Here is an 18,088-nt window from a genome sequence, read left to right on the forward strand (position 1 = left end):
GACGGACGTGCGATGACGGGCTCCGTTGAAGCAGCTACAGCGGCCATGTCTGGCCGCGGAAACCGGATTTTGGCATCTGACAGTGATTATCAGGTCGTATTGCTGAGTTTGCCTAAAGGGAGTTTTATCGAGAACACTTTTTTTTTGCTCAGCGATATCAGGGCCCGCCCATTCAGGGTTGAAGATTGCCGCGACGCGCTCGCTCTGCTTTCTCTCATGCCTGAAGTTATCGTCCTGGGGGCGTACCGCATGAAGCATGTGTGGGCCGTGACGTTTAAGGACGCCGACGCTGTGAAGAAAATCGTCAGCGCGGGTGACCTGCAAGTGAAAAACGCCCGGTGTCTTGTCATTGATCCCGCCAATCGAGATGTCGGGATGAAGCTTCACTGGCTCCTTCACAGTGTACCGGACGCGATGTGCGGCTCGCCTTCGCAGCATTCGGGAAGGTGACCGACATTTCAAGGGAGCGGTGGCGAGCACTGGGCGCCTCCGACATGAGCTCAACAACGAGGCTTGTGACCCTTAAGTTGAATGCTGGTGTTCAGCTTGATGACCTTCCGCACCAGGTGAGCGTCATCGGCGAGTTGGCTCTTGTGGTTGTGCCTGGCAGGGCTCCGCTTTGCCTGCGCTGCCGCGGCACAGGCCATATTCGGCGTGAGTGTCACATTCCTCGCTGCGGAACCATCCGACGGATCGGTCACCAGGAAGGCCAGTGTCCTCGCATTTATGCCAGTGTAACCGGCCCTGGGAATGGTGACAGGTCTTCCGAGCTATACATGGATGAGGCTGATGCAGAAGAGGCCTCGCAGGCAGAAAAATCCGCTGCGGTACTCACGAAACCCACGCTTGATGTTCAGGTAGCGGCAGAGCCTTGCCCCAGCGTCAGCACAACCCCAAGTTTGAAGAAAGATGCTGGGCAAGAAGCGAGTGCGGCAAAGGAGGTAACACTTTAACTGGCATGTGTGCAAGTTCAACGCGAAACTTTTAGAAAACGAAAATTTTGTAAAAGTGACCACGAAAGAATATGAAAAAGTACTTTCAGCGCAGCCCTCAACTTATGCAGTTGAATAGGAGGAGCTGAAGCAGCGAGTAAAGAATATGGCGATCGAAAATGCCACTACACTTCGATATGCTGAGAAGCAAAAAGCGAAAGAAATGCACAAAGAACTCGATTCTTTGCTTAGCATGGATATCTTTCATCCAGGAATGTACACGAGTGAAATAAAACGTGAAAGGCAGATTGAATGCCTTGACACTGATAGGTACAAGGCAGCATTGATCCGGGCGAGGTCTGAAAAACTCTGGGCGGGAGAGACGCCAACAAAACGAGCGCTGTCCGACGAGAAAAGATACTCGAATCAAAAATAAATACGGCAAATTAATAACAGAGGCATCGCCACTAGTGAACCCGCTGAGATCAAAAACGTGATTTTAGAACACTACAAGGAATTGTTTGGCCACATACGCGAAGTGAAAGACGACTTCCTGACCGACTTTTTGCACCAAATGCCAAATCTCGATGATGAAGTCAGAACACGTCTCGAGCAACCCATTACTTAGGCTGAAATTGAACAAGCAATCGACGAACTGCCAGAACGAAAGTCGCCAGGACCTGATGGCCTAGGCGCTGCATTGTACAAAGCATTTAAGCTCCCGGTCGCCCACATTCTGCTCAGAGTGCTAGTCGAAGCGTATGAGCGTAATCAAGTTCCTCTGTCATTTACCAGCTCGCATATTGTCTTAATTCCGAAGTTTGAGGATCCAGAAAAACTCTTGTTGGTAGGATCTAATCACCCGATAAGCCTCACCAACGTGGATTACAAAATATTCATGAAAGGACTGGCCAAAAGGCTACAAAGTGTGATAGCAAATCTAGTTGGGCCGCACCAGACGTGCGGCATTAAAGGCCGCAGCATCGCAACAAACGTACACGTTGTACGGACAGTTTTTGAATGCTGTGATGTGCTTGGTACTCATGCGGCAATGATGCAACTGAACCCCGCCAAAGCCTTCGACCACGTTTCGCATTACGCCCTGCTTCTGTTACTGAAACACTCAAACGTTGGCCGCGTCTTGGAGGGCGTTCGAATGGCGTATGCGAACTGCACGACGAGAATTATTGTTCATGGGGAGCTCACTGATAGTATTTGCGTGGGATCGTCACTAAGACAAGGCTGCCCTTTGTCATCCTTATTGTTTGCAGCCTATATCGAGCCTCTGTTTGGCGATCATAAATAACGACCGTATAAATGGTTTTAGGCTACAGTCAGCGCATGTGAAAATACCAGCGTACGCAGATGACATTGCTCTGTTTTGTTTAAACAGAGAAAGTGTTCAAGAAACTACCACTGTTGTGGAAAAATTCTGTCAACAGACAGGCTGCAAAGTGAACTGGGAAAAGAGAGCTGGGTTTTGGCACGGCGACTGGGACGTCACACCTCAGCACTTTTCACGTTTGCAATGGTCGAACTTGCCGACTCAGTATCTGGGCGTGCCAATCGATTCATACCGTGATCCCACCCACTGCTGGGGCAACGAAGCGGAGAGGGCGAGAGAGAAGACAAATGGATGGCAAGGCAAACCACTGTCAATGTTTTCGCGTGCTTATGTGTGTAATGTGTTCCTTGTTGCCAAGATATGGTATGTCATAAATGTGCTTTCCGCTGCTCGGGTTAGCATTCAGAAAATCAACCACACCTTTGCAGTTTTCATGTGGTCATCAACGTGGGAAAAGTGTCGCCGAACAAATTTGTTTCTTCCAATAAAGGCTGGTGGGTTGGGGCTTGTGCATTAATTTTTGCGACAGGTTGTTTCACGCTATTTTTTTCTTCGTGACCAGGGCGACGCCTTCTTGCGGACAGTCATCCAGGCACGGCTGCGAAAAATTCTCCCTCAGTTTGTGGTCTCCTCCAGTGAGAATATGGGTGGCGCAGTGACAGGTTACATGCGCGAAGTTGTCCGGGCGTATAGAATGTTGCACGCGCGATTTTCAATGGACTACTTGAGCAATGTGTGCAAACGGAAACTCTATAAGGATCTTGTGGATGTGATGATTCCATTGCCAATGTACCGTTTACCGCACCATGGAGGCCCTGGACAAGATGTCTTAAAACGTGTCACAATGATGCCAGTTAGACCCTCAGTTAAAACTTTCTTCTTTAAGTTACATTCCAACACACTACCAGTTAAAACTTGATTGCATGAAACCGGTATTTTCGTTCCTTGGACAACAAACTGCCCTCTTTGCAAGAAGCCTGAAACAATAGAGCACGTCTTTCTGGACAGTTGGGACAAAATCTTTCATTGGGACGTCCTCCAGAGAACACTGACAAAGAACTTCTTTTAAACCCATATGGGATACGGTTTCTACCAGTTGAATGTGAGGGCATACCTTTGGATTTAATCATGCTCCTGGGCTTCCACAGCCTGTGGAAAACGAGGATGCAAGTTTGACATGCAGATCTCAATACACGTCCTGTGCGCGAAAACTTCATTGAAAGTGTGGTGCTCCTTAGAAAAGTATGCAGGGCACTGCCCGATCCACCTGAGTGGATTACCTCACTGGACGAAATGTGTGTCTGAAGAGATTTTAAACCTTTCGTGATAGCCAACGTGTCGCTGTCGCAGCTTTAACATCTATGTGAAAATTGTTTTGTTTCTATGTCAAATTAGGCAATAAAGAAAAAAAGTCTTATGGCGTAATGGTTAGCACTCTGGACTCTGAATCCAGCTATCCAAGTTCAAATCTCGATGAAGCCTGCTCTTTTTTTTTCTTTTTTTTTCCCACTTAAACTGCCTTGGACGTTTCTTGTGCATGCGCTTGCATCGATTCTCCTCGTTCCGGCGAGGTCTAGTGGCTACGATACCTGGCTCTCACCCAGGAGCCCCGGGTTTGATTCCCGGCGTCGGAAGGTGCGGTCTCATGGTGTAATTGTTAGCACTGTGGACTCTGAATCCAGCGTTCCGAGGCCAAATCTCGGCGAGACCTGCTGTTTTTTTTTTCCTTTTTTCTCTTTTTCCCACTTAAACTGCCTTGGACGTTTCTTGCGCACACGCTGAAGTGAGAAGTGTTGGTGCCGAACGTTCTTTGTTTGAGCTCTTTCACTTTTCTGCAGTTTTTTGCTTTTGTGCGTGAACTGTGTCCTCGTCATCCTTCGGGATGGCGGGAGTACAACCCCTGCGTCCTCCCGTGGTCGCCGTTGACAGGACTGCGGCTCTACCAGGTGGCAACTCTAGTGCTGATATGGAGCTTCCAGATTCGTCTGATGAATCCACGGTGACAGCGATGGATTCTGACAGCAGCAGATTCACGCTTGTTGAGTCGCGCCGCCTGAAAAGGAAGTTGCGCCGGACATCGGCAGCGGGTGAGTTGCCTACGAGGAATGTTGACCAGCCAGGTGTCTTCTCAGTGTCCTGCGTTCCTACAACGCAGAAGGCTAATCTGAACACCATTACCAGACAGCGGCTAACCCAGTTTTTCGACCGGGTTGTTCCGGGACAAGTTTGTGAAGTCAGAATTAATGCATGGAAGAATGTCCTGACAGTAGATGTTACATCTCAGGCATCAGTAGACAAGCTGAAAGAAACTAGCGTCCTCGGTGGCATGGCGGTCCGCTCCTACGTTGCTTACGGGAAGCGGACAACCACTGGAGTTATCACTGATGTTGACCCGGAGATAGCTGACAAGGACCTCTGGTCGCTGATTAAATCTACGGCCCGGATTGTTGACATTCATCGTTTCCGGCGCTCCAAGTGTGTCAAACTAGTTTTTTAAACTGACGCTCTGCCATCCCACGTCAAGGTGGGCTATGTGAGGCATCCTGTCCGCCTGTATGTTCCCAAACCTGTTCAGTGCCACCAGTGCAACAAGATAGGTAATGTGAGTGCTGTTTGCAAGAATGAGGTATCCTGCCGTCGATGCGGCGGGATGCACCAGCATGACACCTGCACGACGGAGACTATAAAGTGCGCCAACTGCTCGGGTGCCCATGAAGCCACAGCTAAGGACTGCCCTAAGCTGCAAAACGAAAAACTCATCCTGAAAAAGATGGTGAAGGACAATTCGACCCACCAAGAAGAGGCGGCGCGTATTCGTCGTCGCAAACATCGTTCCCGGTGGCGTCGTTCGGTTCCACACAATTCTAGTCCACCTGCACCACAGTGGCAGGAAGTATCAGCTCAGTCTGACGCGTTTGTGTTACCTTCTTCCTCTGATGCTGAATGGCCTGCTCTGCCATCCAAGGAGATCGCCATGGCAAGACCAAGACCGGTTGCCACTCCAGTTGACACTGTTGGCAAGCCCGAAGGTCAGGATGTGAGCATAATGTTAAAAAAGCTTGTGTGTTCAATGCGCGTGCTGCTTTCAGGCATTAACACGCCAACAGCAAAGATTGTTGTGCAGTTTTTGGATGCACTTAAGCCGCTCTTGGCGGCGTTGCAGTAATTCATTATGGCACAACCAAAACCTACCTCATCTGTGCCAATGCACGTGCGCCGTAGTGTAGTGGTGCAATGGAATGCCCGAGGCCTACGAGGTCGTCTGAGTGACTTCCGGCAACGCGTCCACAAGTACCGCTTCCCTGTGCTGGTTATATGTGAGCCCAACATGCCGTCGCCTTTCCGCCTTTCTGGATACGTGCTGCTGTGGTCTCGCACAGAAGACTAAACTAGCAAAGTGTTTGTTTGCATACGCCAAGACATTGCGCACGTCCGCCAAGTTCTACAGCCACACAACACAAACCATTACATCTGTTTGGCAGTCACGCTAAAAGGACGGGTCTTTTCGATAATCGGTGCCTACATTCCACCTAAAGATGCCATTGATACTTCGGACCTATATTCAGCCATCCAGAGTTGTCCAGCTCCTCATATCATAGTGGGCGATTTTAATGCACATCACCCTCAGTGGGGCAGTGCTGTCATGAATAACCGAGGCAGGAACCTGCTTGACTTTATGCACTCCCAGAACTTCATCAATATCAACGATGGTTCACCTACGTTTCTGCGTGGCACGTCGTACAGCAGCTGCTTGGATCTGGCGTTTGTTTTAGCAAGTCTCCAGTTTTACGTCAGCTGGTGCAGTGACGTGGAAACTCATGGGAGTGACCACATTCCGACGTATGTTGGCGTCAAGTGGTACACACCTACTACTCCGTCTCGCGTGCGATATACTGACTGGCCTGCCTTTAGGTCGTCCGTGGAGATTTCCTGTGTGGACCTCTCAACACCATCTAAAATAGAAGGCCTGATTACGTCCTCTATCAGTGAGACCACGCGGTATATGTGCGCCTACGCCAGGGTCTACTATTGACGTGGAATTCGAAAGGCTACACGCAGTCCGTCGGCGCGCCGAAAAGAAATACAGAAGAACCAAATCCACGTATGATCTTGCCCTTTGTCGCCGAGCTCAACGACAAATAAAGCGCCACCTAGCGAGACTAGGGAGACAACGTTGGAGGCAGTTCTGTTCATCGCTGGACCCTCGCAAACCACTGTCGCGTATTTGGCATGTAGCCAGGAGCTTGCGTTCACCCCCGCAGGAACGCTATCCTTTCCATGCCCTGTCTATTTACCAAGGCCGTAATAATGTAGTGGTAGCAGAAGAATTCTGCAAAATGGTTGTGGGCACAACTATGGTACCATCAACCAGTTTGGAGGCTTTTGTACCCCCTTCACCAGATGACCACTACGACATGCTATTCACGATGCCTGAACTAGAAGCTGCTCTTTCCTTGTGTAGGCGTCCATCTGCACCTGGTCCTGACGGGATTTCGTACGCGTCCATCTCTTATCCTGGCATGGAAGGCCGAACTTTGCTGCTCAGTTACTACAATGATACTTGGGCTTCCCAAATCGTTCCAGAACACTGGAAGATCAGCCGCCTGGTTGCACTTTTGAAGCCTGGCAAACCTCCTTATGAGCTTACCTCATACCGGCCAGTTGCACTAGCAAGCTGCGTCGGCAAAGTTATGGAGCGAATGGGGCTGGCGCGGCTCGAATGGTTTTTAGAGCAGAATGCTCTCTATCCGGATATGATGACCGGGTTCCGGAGGGGACGTTCTTCGATTGACAGCGTAATCGACCTCATATCGACAGTGGAACATGAAAAACGTAGTCGCCGACTCGTCGCTGCTGTCTTCTTGGACATCAAAGGGCCTACGATAATGTACTTCATGACGCCATCCTTGATGCCCTTGACGACATTGGCGTTGGCGGCCGGATGTATTTGTGGATTGGGAGCTACCTCAACGGCCGGTCTGTTTACATGTCTACGCCTGATGGGGAGACTACCCGTCATCAGGTTTGCCGTGGAGTTCCTCAGGGAGGAGTTCTTAGCCCAACCCTATTTAATGTGGTATTGATTGGACTGGTGAATGAACTTCCCACTAACATTCACATCAGTGCCTATGCTGATGATATCTTCATCCGAGCATCGGGTTCGACACGTCCGCAAACGCGTGCGAGATTACAACGTGCCGTGTCATCTACTTCAAGGTACCTACGGCGTCAGGGTTTGCACTTGGCAGCTGAAAAATGTGCTGTCGTCGCATTGACGCGCAAGTCTGTCTGCCACTACCCGGTAACTCTTCAAGGGGCTGCAATACCATACGGCTCCCACCACAGATTTTTGGGCATAATCATTGACCGCGATCTGTCATGGTCGAGGCATATAAACATGCTAAAAAAAGACTCACTCTTTTTGCCATGTGCTTCGCTTTGTGGCAGGCATTAAATGGGGCCCAACGGAGCGCTCCTTGCTTCGACTTTACTATACCCTCTTCATTGGCTACATTCGTTACAGCCTTCCTGTACTCTCTAACATGAGTATTTCCTGCTTGCGGACATTAGAGAGTGTCCAAGCACAGGCGCTCAAGATATGCCTCGGATTACCACGTTGTGCCTCGAACAAAGGCACGATTGAGGAATCTCGTGCGTGCCCAATATCGGTCTACCTGTCACACGAACCACTTCGTGTATATTTACGTGCGCTTACACGGCACCGCTGTCACCCGCTGACGAAGATTTTTGATGAGCTACCGGACAGCAGTTTTGCACGCGCGCTCCGCTTCCATCGCTCCGAATTGCCATCAGACTATGCCCTGCCGCATCATTCCTTGCAGCCCCCATGGGTAATGGCTCAGCCTTCAGTCTGCCTGCATGTCCCTGGCATAATCAAGAAGTCTGCGATGCCGGTTAGCGGACTGAAGCAACTCGCACTTGCCTACATCTGGTCAGAATACCACAAATGTGTGCACGTCTACACGGATGGATCTGCGTCTCCAAATGCATCAACAGCAGCTTTCGCAATCCCTGCACAACAGACGACCCGCAGATTCATTTTGGGACACAAGTCTACTTCAACCGCTGCAGAGCTTGTGGGCCTTCGGGAATCGATTCGCCACATCTGCGGAGAACCGCCTCAGGAGTGGTGCATTTTCACCGACTGTAAACCTGCGCTACACATTTTAGGATGCTTCCTACGCCACACAGCCTACCAAGCGCTGGCTCTTGATATCATGAGTCTCGTATCATTTGCTCAGGGAAACGGCCACCGTATAGTGTTTCAGTGGGTCCCCGGACACTGCGGACTCGATGGAAATGAGACCGCCGACGCTGAAGCAAGGAGCCCCTTCAGCAGTGGCCTGCGTGCAGCTGTACCGTTCTCTATAGTGGACACAACTTGTCTCCTTTCGGAATTGATGAGGAGGGCGACGGCTAGGTACTGGGCCCTGCCAGACACCCGCCATATCCGCCTTAAACGGCTAGATCCGACGATGACCTTTTCAGTTCCTCGCGGAATACCTCGCCCTATTCCATGCGTTATCCGTAGACTACGTTTAAACGTGGCATTCACGCGCAAATACTTGCACTTAATAGGACAAGCAAACTCCCCGGAATGTACCACGTGTGGCGTGCTAGAGACTATAGAACATGTTTTAGTGGCGTGTCCAGCGTATGCACGTGAAAGACTCATACTCGCATCTGCTCTGAAGCCTATGGACACATCGCTCCTCTCTGAGGATTTGATCCTCGGCGCTTGGCCAGATAGTTTTAGAACTGTAAAGGCAGCGCGAGCGCTCTCACCCTTTTTGAGCGACACGGACCTTCTCTCGCGTTTGTGATGTCAGAAAGTGTGCCTTTTTTTTTAATGTAGTTTTTCATCTGCCTCCTATCATCATCATCGTCCCCCATCGTGACTTTCTTTTATCTCCTCTTCCCGTCCCCCAGAGCAGAGTAGCAGGCCAGATATTTATTTTTCAGGCCAATCTCTCTGCCCTTCCTACCAATAAACCCTCTCTCTCTCTCTCTCTCTCTCTCTCACGCTTGCACCGCTTCTCCTCGTTCTGGCGTGGTCTAGCGCCTAGGATAACTGGCTCTCACCCAGGAGGCCCCGGTTCGATTCCCGGCGTCGGAAGTTGCGGTCTCATGGTGTAATGAATTCCACTTCCGGCCACCGAGCGTGACGGACGTGTAATGACTGGCTCCGTCAGAGCGGCTACAGCGGCGATGTCTGGCCGCGGATACAGGGATTTCACATCGAGCAACGGTTACCAGGGGCGCGATTACAGATCGCTCTCAATCGAAACTGTCTCAAAAAGTGTCTCATTTGCCCCTCTCCTATTGGTCGGCCGTAAACAGCGGCCATTTTGCTTTTTTTGCGTCACTGACTGACGTCGTAGATGGCCCAGAAGTGTTGAAGTTGGCCACCTGATTATGCGGGCAGATTGAGACGATTTTTTGAGACTGGGAAATGTAGTCTCAACGCGTTTGAGACAGAAAATGGCGGCTGTTTATTTTGCCATACGCGGCCGGCCGCGCGAGCAACGGCGTAGGAGAGTGCACGAAGACGGTTTTGACTTGCCAGACGAGCTGTTTCGTCGCCAATTTCGACTCAGGAAAGAGACTGCACAGTGGCTGTGCGACCAACTCGCTGATGAACTGGGAGGTGCGTGGGCGAGTGCGCTGTCAGTGCAGCGACAGGTGTTGTGCGCGCTGCGCTTCTTCGGCACCGGCGGATTTCAAGGCGCCGTGGGCAACGAGGGCAACGTTGCTATAGCCCTGCCCACTGTCAGCAAGTGTGTGCGGCGGGTGTCAGCAGCTATTGTCAAAGTGGGGTCGCGGGACGGTTGGGTGCGGTTCCCGGCGAGCCCGGAAGAGAAGGCGGCGGCGAAGGAGGTCTTCCTTCGCCACGGCAGCATCCCCGGCGTAGTTGGGTGTGTGGATGGCACACTTATCGCCATCAAGGCGCCACGGGGCGATGCTGCACACAAGGCCGCCTTTCGGAGTCGTAAGGGCTTCTACGCACTCAACACAATGATAGTGAGTAGGCTTCGCTCTCCGTTTTTGACTGCAAGTTCGGCCTTAAGCTCGGGCCTTGACGGCGGAAGTTCACAACTAAGCTTGTGGTGTGCTTTCTCTCACAGGTGTGCGACTCCAACATGAGAATTATAGCTGTTGACCCCCGCTGCCCAGGATCGGACCACGACGCCTTTTCGTGGCGCTATTCGTGGCTGCGGGAGGAGATAGAGCAAGGACTGCTACAAGGTGGCGAGTTTCTTCTGGGTAAGCAATTAGAAACCCCCACCTCGGTTACAAATTCCGTGGTGAGGCAAAAATGAAAACCGAAAGAGGTTATCGAGGCTTCACCTCCAAAAGGGGTGACAACTGTGTCGGTTCGTCTGAATTATGTCTAGCAAAGAAACATCGAAATCTTACATGGGCACATTGCGGCTTTCCATTCCTACTGATCACACATGGCCCTGTCGATAATGTATTCGCACTGCACACGGTGTGTTTGCGTGTGTACCTTGTTTCCTCTTCCTTTATAAGTGTCCCTTTTCCACAAAATAGTCAGTCGCAAGTTCTGCGCTTTGTGTGTGCGTATTTGTGCCTCTTGTTGACCGGCCGTCTTCGCGGTTTTTTTTGGACATTGCTATGAATCTGCTGCCATTGCATCAAGAGTGATGAGATTGAGGGCGGCAGAGGCCACGCTTAACTGCACAACATTTCTGTTATGCAGGGGACAGTGGCTACCCTTTGGAGCCTTGGCTTTTGACACCTGTGCCAGGGCATCCCAGTCTGGCGTCTCCAGAGGGGTTATTCAACTCAGCGCATAGCTCCATGCGATCCGTTGTGGAGCGCGCCATCGGCGTGTTGAAGAGCCGCTTCCGGTGCCTGCAAAGGTACCGGACGCTTCAATACGAGCCGGAGCGAGCGGCCTTCATAATCTGAGCATGTGCTGCGCTGCACAACCTGTGTTTGAATGACCCCTTGTCAGAAGAAGGAGACGTGGATGCCGCTGACCCGGACGACGACGAGCCACCTCCGGCTGCAGTCCACACGCAAGGCGCTGCAAGCCGCCTTACCTACCTGCCGTGCGCGACGGTATTGTCGAGCTTTTCCGGAGAACCCGTCTCCAGAGGCTGGCGTACCTGCGCACGGTGCGTCGTCAGTTGCGCGGCAACTTCAGCGTCGCCAGCACTGAGCCCATCGACACCACCTCGCAGGGTAGCTGGCCAAGGTGTTCATTTGTGCAACACAGCAGCCACGGTTACTGTTGGCAGCGTCATCCCCTCGTGTCAGTGTACGCTTGTGTGTGAGCAACTCTGCATTGTGCCCCTAGCCGCAGCCCGCAAAGTGCCGACTTTTATTTTTTTGTTTCGTGTGTGTGCCTAAAAGCTGCCGGTGCCGAAGAAGTGCAGCGTGCACAACACCTGTTGCTGCACTGACAGCGCACTCGCCTGCGCACCTCCCTGTTCATTGGCGAGTTGGTCGCACAGCCACTGTGCAGTCTCCTTCCTGTGTGTGTGTGCGTGTGTGCGTGCGTGCGTGTGTGTGTGTGTGTGCGCGTGTGTGCGTGCGTGCGTGCGTGTGTGTGTGTGCGTGCGTGCGTGTGTGTGCGTGCGTGCGCGTGTGTGCGTGTGTGTGTGTGTGTGTGTGTGTGTTCTGAAACAAAGCACCGAATGTTTGTGACGCTTATTGAAATGAGGAAGTCCCACTGAAGCAATTTTTCGATATGCATTCAAGGGCTGAAATGATTTCGATGGACATATTGTAGTGCAAGAGACGTCAAGTGCTCATTGTTGGTATTTCAGTTAAATTTGAAAGGTGTGCTTGCACCCTGTAATTTAGGAATAAATAAAACAGACACAACCAAAGAGGACAACACACCTCATAGCGCATCCCCTACTGTGATGACATCAGTGGGCAGAAGGGCCATCCTTCAAGCTTACCCTGTCTGGCTACTAGCGTCATCGAGTTAGGGGACGCGCAGTGAGGTGTGTGGTCCCCTTTGGTTATGTCCTACTGTGAGGAGGAATTTTTTATTTATTCCGAAATTACAGGGTGCAAGCACACCTTTCAAATTTAACATAAATACCAACAAAGAGCACTTGACATCACATCTCGTGCACTACAATATGTCCATCGAAATCATTTCAGGGTTTCTTTCAGCATGCACTTCCATTTTTTTAGCAGCATTTATCACAAGTGTTTTTATTTGAACAGATAGGTGCGAAATGCACTGCTTGCAATACCATGAACAAGTAACATCTTCACGTGTGGTACACAAATTGCAACAAACAAACATGATAAACATGACAAGACTAGCGGCCTACGTGTTACCACAGCTTCTACGTGAGGTATGTAAACATAAAACGCACTTCAACCCATATTAAACCATGGTACACATCTAAAGCAATGCACTGTACGTGTGTAATACATTTCGCCTGAGTAGAAAATATGTATCACCCACAAAATGCATGAATATCAATACGACCACGTGTGATGAATTTCTGCTCAATGGCAAACCATAGCAGTTCCGAGAAGATTGACGCACAACGGAATGCATCATGAATATGGCAAGTTGTGCTGTCATAATCACTGTAACATGACAAAATTCTCATTCATCATCATCATCACCAGCCTGACTACGCCCATTACAGGGCAAAGGCGTCTTCCATGTCTCCCTAATTAGCCCTGTCCTTTGCCAGCTGCGTCCACTGTGCCCGCAAACTTCTCTCATCCGCCCACCTAACTTAGTTCCGCCCCCCTTGCTATGCTTTCCTTCTCTTGGAATACACTCCGTTACCCTGAAGGAGCAGCGGTTATCTTGCCTTCCAATTACATGCCCTGCCCAAGAGATATTGGTAAACTGCCATTCATGGTCTGAGAGGACCGGTCATATCCGCTCCACCCCATTCTTATCCGTCTAGTTTTTTTCCATCTCACGATCAGCTGTCATTGCCAATTGTGAACTGCTGTTCCCTTGCTAGACTGTAGAACATTATTTGGCTTGCTGCATGTTAATTTTTAGACCCACCGTTCTGCTCTGCCTAACTCTTTCATCACCTGAGTGACTCAGCAAGGCGATGCCATCAGCGAATCGCAGATTATTTAGGTACTCTCCATTTACTCTTATTCCGAACTGTTCTCTATTCAGACCTCGGAATACCTCCTGTAAACAGGAGGTGAATAGCATTGGCGAGATCGTGTCTCCTTGCCTGACGTCCTTTCTTATTGGAATTTTAATGGTGACTTTATAGAGGACTATGGTAGCTCTACAGTTCCTATATATATGTTCCAATATTTTGGCACAAGCCATTGTAAGCCCCGTCGTGGCACCCCAGTGTTTGTTTGAAGTATTCTGCTACCGATGTGGAGCAGGTTAGCTGTCAGCCATGGCGGTCACATTGCGACGGACAAACAGTGTGCGTGCGCTACGCAATGTGTAGACACGTTCAAGAACCCCGTGGTGTAAATTAACTCGGAGCCCTCTACAACATTGTTCCTATAAGCACGTGTGTCACAACGTGTCGTTAAATCACAAAATCGTGAATGTGCAAAGGAAGAAGATTAATGAACATATGAAAAACCAAACACAGACTAGATATAGCATACCTTGTGTGTTGTGCAGAAGGTAAAAAGGTAACATCAAAAAACGAAATCAAAGTAAACGGTACATATCACACACCTTGTGTGTGTCTTGCAAAATGTTGCAAGGTACCATCACAAAAAATTTGCACACACACTTCAGACTGGTTATGTGCAGGAATGTGAAAGCACGTGCGTATGACACCACCTGGAACACTGCACGAGAAATGGTTAGTTGCAATTTTGACACGAATGTAGCAGGGAAAAGTTGCGCCATATTGAACTCAGACAGTGTGGGGGGGGGGGGGGGGGGGGTGTATAAGGCGAATGTCATGTATATGACCGTCAGGAAAGGCGGCCCTCGGCTTGCCGTGTGCGCCATGCGACCACGTGATGACGGCAAATTTATCCTGACATGAGTGGGATTTTCTATACCATCTGCGAGTGCTCATACATGCCGTCAGGTTTTCTCGTAATGGGACTAGCAATGCTTCCACATTGAAACACGAAACCAAAGTGGACAACGAATATTGCACAGCCTGTACATTGCACACAAGTTAAAAAGTACAAAAGGAAAAAAAAACATTCATACATAAGCCCCATGCACCTGGCAGGGAAATAAAAAAATATTGTGCACCTTGCAGGAAGAAAATAAATATATACATAACGCCTGCACCCGGGAGGGAAGTAAAAAAATATTGTGCACCTTGCAGAAGGCAAACAAATATATACATAACGCCTGCACCCGGCAGGGAAATAAAAAAATATTCTGCACCTTGCCGAAGGCAAAAAAAAACAGAAAAAACAGGTAAAAAAGAAAAAAAAGCACCACCGTACAAGTTACTGCGGTGGCTGTACCTGATTGTTCAAAACACGTACAATCAAGGCCACCGCAAGTACCACTTGCTCGGTGAGGAGCACTGTGTGGCCCTTGCCGCATCAGCAGTGCGCACCATGTGGGCCCCGGTTTCTGTGACGGCGGCAGTCAATTGTGTCACTGCCGCCATAAGGCTGCGCACTGCTGTTGATGTTTGCCTCTGTTCCTGCACATAAAAGGAGCTTCACTTGCACACTTCACAGACATGGAGGGCTCGTTTCACATAAAGATGACCTACTGAAATGTCTCTAGAGGTCAGGCATTGGTTTCGAACTGTGAATGTAGATACAACATGTTGCATGCAGATGCTTCTCCTTCACTAAATGTGGTGGGTGTTGTCTGCACATACCTCCAGGAGGCGCGCATGAAATGTGACGTCCTCAGCACTGCGGACTTCGAGGAGGCCGTTGGTCCGCCGCGTCTCTGCTAGCAGCTGGTGGACCTCCTCCGCCCGCGTGCTCCGCTGCTGCTGACACGGACGCCCCGCCACCACACCTCGCTGCTCCTGTGTAGCTGTCAAAAGGAGAAAGTGACTGAATGTACACTTGTCATATAGTGGCGCACGATGTGCAATAACCTGACTGTTTGGTGCAATATCTCAGAGGGCTGTTGGCATGCATACTGGGGAGCAGTACATAAAAGCATTCATAATCAGCAGTATGACAAAAACAGCATTGTTTCAATGTGCACATTTGTGTAACCATCGCAGACACCACAGTTTCCGCTGTAAGAGAAAAAAAGCTTGCACAAGGTACCAGCGGTGCATATGAAAGACACTTCTGTGGGTGGCCGCCACGGTGGCTGAGTGGTTATGGCACTCGGCTGCTGGCCTGAAACACGCGGCGGTCGAATTTCGATGGAGGCGAAGTTCTAGAGGCCCGTGTACTGTGCGATGTCAGTGCACATTAAAGAACCCCAGGCGGTACAAATTCCTGGAGCCCTTAACTACGGCGTCTGTCATACCTGGAGTCGCTTTGGGACGTTAAAGCCCCATAAACCAAACCAAACTTGTGTGGGTATTCTAAAGTGATACGGATCGTCTGCTCCTGCGAATGGTATTAATGTTAGGTAGCTTGCGAAATGGATAATGTGCAGCCTGATATTGAAACACCAACTCACAGGCTGTGTTACAAGTTGCGCCCTCCTCCAGCTCCTCCAGCTCCTCTTCTTCCGGGGGGGGGGGGGGGGTGCCATTTATGTGAATTCATTCCACAAGACACCACTGCTTAGTGGACAGTTTCAGCAGAGCGTGTATTGATGCAAAACACACGGTTACTAGGTACTGAGACACAAGAAGAAACATAGCAGTACCAAGAGGGCAAGATAGTACAAGGTACATAACTCGAAGTTGCATTTCTTAGCTCAGCATTCGCATCCCTCCCTAACTAAAAGAAAAACCAAAAACGAGGTCAACAATGTGCACAAGTTGTTAGGTGTACATATCAAATGACTAAAAATTCACTTACCAGATGGAGAGCGCGCCTCTGCCTGCTGCAGGCCGCTCGTCCCTGGCATCTTCCCCACGGACACACAGGGCTGGTTCTGCAAGAGGCACAGCGCCCCACGTTCATGCACGAGTGTCTCGAAGTTCATTCTGTGTGGGCATTGCTCACAGTACATGGCCCCGAGGTTGACATTCTTTATTTCATTAGCCGCCCCTACCATTCCCCCTTATTATTAGTAACGTCACCGCGGCTTACCACATACCTGGCTGGACGAAGAGTACATAGGAGCTGCGACGCCTTGCACGAGGCCCGGCGACCGCAGCTTACACACCCGGCCTACCAGCCCCGGCAGCCTGCCGCCTCCAGTGCCCCTGCGACAGGATGCGGAGAGACATATTCAAGGGCCATTCGACAGACCGTTGTTGACACGCTCACCTTCCCGCTGCCAAAAACTGCGCCTCCTGCTTCTTGCAGCGGGTGCACCACACTTGCCAAGTGTGGCGCCAGTGAAGCACATTTTTGGCAACGGGGCCCGCGGCGTTAAGCAGGGCCGCAAGCTGCTGCCACAGCTCGCGCCTGCGAGCCGCCGTGTAGCCCCCGGAATGGGGTGAGGCAGCGTGGGCGAGCGCCGGGTGCTGCTCCATGAACGCCACCAATATGAGGTATTGTTCCTTCGAAACACGTGCGGTCGTCTTTTCAGACATAGTGGATGGCCGTTTCAAATGATAACGGTATGTCATGCCAATTCCGCCAGCATTACTAGGTATCGGTCAGGGAATGAAATAGGGAATAATGGGGAATGTACAGCTTGGCTTCACGCGGACCTGCGCTATATATAACTTGGGTTCACACAGCAGAGCATAGACGTGCGCTCTTTTGGAACAACTTATACAAGGTTACGAAGCAGCAAGGACGAGCAAGACGGTTGGTAGAGTGCGCCTAATCGTTTTTCTCGTCCCTGATCGTTCCTTACGCGCCTACACACAATGAACTGCGATCACGCAGCCATACAATTTTATTTCGCCACATATGTCACACTTCCCCGTCGTCTTGTAGTTAGCAAACAAAAAACGGAACTACACATCCCACACATAACCCGAAGAGCATCTTTTGGCTATTGTTGTCATAGATAATAAGCAAATACACACTTACCACAATATGTTGTCTTCGTCGATTTTCCAGCCGGGCGCTCCTTGTAAGTTGATCTCCGCAGGCCCGTAGCATTCACTGCCTTCAATCAATTTTTCTGCGCACTTCAGACATCCGCAAAGTACCTTGATTTTAGACGACACGCAAAAAATCGGGAACTAGCCGTGGAATCAGCTGTTTTCTTGCAGGCCGCCTTGTTCACGCGATATCACTGCCAGCGCGCCCTCATGGCAAGAGAAGTTAACCTGCAGCAAATTTAATCGCAAAACTGAGAATGCTTCTAATTTTCCCTCGTGTTGTTGAGATTGCAACACAGTTTACTACCAAAATAAAACATTACTTATTTTCTTCATTGCGTTTTTGTTCATTTTCAGACTAACATGTTCACGCTATACCGCTGACAGCACACCTTCGCGGCAAAAAAAGTGACTGAACAGCAAACTTAATTGCAAAAATGAAAACACTGCTTCTTTTGCTTGGTGCTGTTGAGTGTGAAATAGTTTCTTAGCAAAATAAAACATTACTCGTTTTTATTCACTGCGTCTTTACTGCGTCTTTACGGTCCCTTGTCGTGCGAATAGTGGTTGCGGGCGGAGCCTTGCTACTAGCCACCGCAACCTTGCTCCGCATTGGCCGATTCGGCGGTCGGCGTCTCTCGGTGTCGTCATTTTGACGTCACGATCTCAAAATTGAGACAGTTTTTGAGAGCGATCCGTAACCGCGCCCCAGGTCGTACTTCCTAGTC

General features: G+C 50.1%; 1 pseudogene; it reads left to right on the plus strand.

Moving 5' to 3' along the window:
- Positions 1 to 12: 12 nt before the first annotated feature.
- Positions 13 to 11,232, plus strand: LOC144115802 (uncharacterized; annotated as a pseudogene).
- Positions 11,233 to 18,088: the final 6,856 nt, after the last annotated feature.

This window comes from Amblyomma americanum, chromosome 1, assembly GCF_052857255.1.
Source record: "Amblyomma americanum isolate KBUSLIRL-KWMA chromosome 1, ASM5285725v1, whole genome shotgun sequence".
Taxonomy (NCBI): domain Eukaryota; kingdom Metazoa; phylum Arthropoda; class Arachnida; order Ixodida; family Ixodidae; genus Amblyomma; species Amblyomma americanum.